Source organism: Pristiophorus japonicus, unplaced genomic scaffold (genome assembly GCF_044704955.1).
Source record: "Pristiophorus japonicus isolate sPriJap1 unplaced genomic scaffold, sPriJap1.hap1 HAP1_SCAFFOLD_113, whole genome shotgun sequence".
Taxonomy (NCBI): Eukaryota; Metazoa; Chordata; class Chondrichthyes; family Pristiophoridae; genus Pristiophorus; species Pristiophorus japonicus.
Window position 1 is genome coordinate 1,929,458 of NW_027250788.1, and position 732 is coordinate 1,930,189.

General features: G+C 43.7%; 1 non-coding gene across 1 annotated transcript; it reads right to left on the reverse strand.

The window, feature by feature from the left end:
- Positions 1-257: 257 nt before the first annotated feature.
- On the reverse strand, positions 258-330 carry trnak-uuu (transfer RNA lysine (anticodon UUU)). Its single transcript has one exon. It is a non-coding gene; the product is annotated as a tRNA-Lys (tRNA).
- Positions 331-732: the final 402 nt, after the last annotated feature.

Genomic DNA, 732 nt, shown 5'->3' on the forward strand with positions numbered 1-732 from the left:
AGGTGCCCTGCAAATATCCCGCACTGCTAATTTAAACTCACGGTTATAATTTGTTTCAGTGCAAAAGAAGGCAGGCTCGAAGGGCCAAATGGCCGAGTCCTGCTCCTGGTTCTTGTGTTCTTATGCAGAGCACAGAACAGATAATTAAATTATCAGCTCTCCCTCAGTTCGCATTTCTTTCATTGTGCAAAAGAAGAAAATGGGTTCAGTAATGATGTTTTCCCGTGAAAGCAACATAAGTTTTAAGGAACTGTCATCGACGAACATGGGGCTCAAACCCACGATCCTGAGATTAAAAGTCTCATGCTCTACCAACTGAGCTAGCCAGGCTTCTCAACATCTACCCTGTCAATCCCCTTCAGAATATTGTCCATTTCAACGAGATCACCTCCGATTCTTCGAAACCCAAGAGAGAAACGGCATATTCTACACAATCTCTCATCATAGGACAGCACTCTCATCCCAGGAATCAATCTGTTGAACCTCTGTTGCACCACCTCCAAGGCAAGTGTGTCCTTCCTCAGATAAGTACTATGGGCGAATATCCTGTTTTTCTGCTGATTCTACTTCCTCCTCCTTTGATCGTCCTTCTCTGTACATTCTGTATTCTGCTTGGTTCTCTACTGAAATATGAGCCTGAAGTTTATCACAAGCTTCCGTTTTTGTGTTTTAGTTGACCTTCATTCATCCACCGAGCTGTAGCTAGCTATCATGCTATTTCTGCACCCTGCA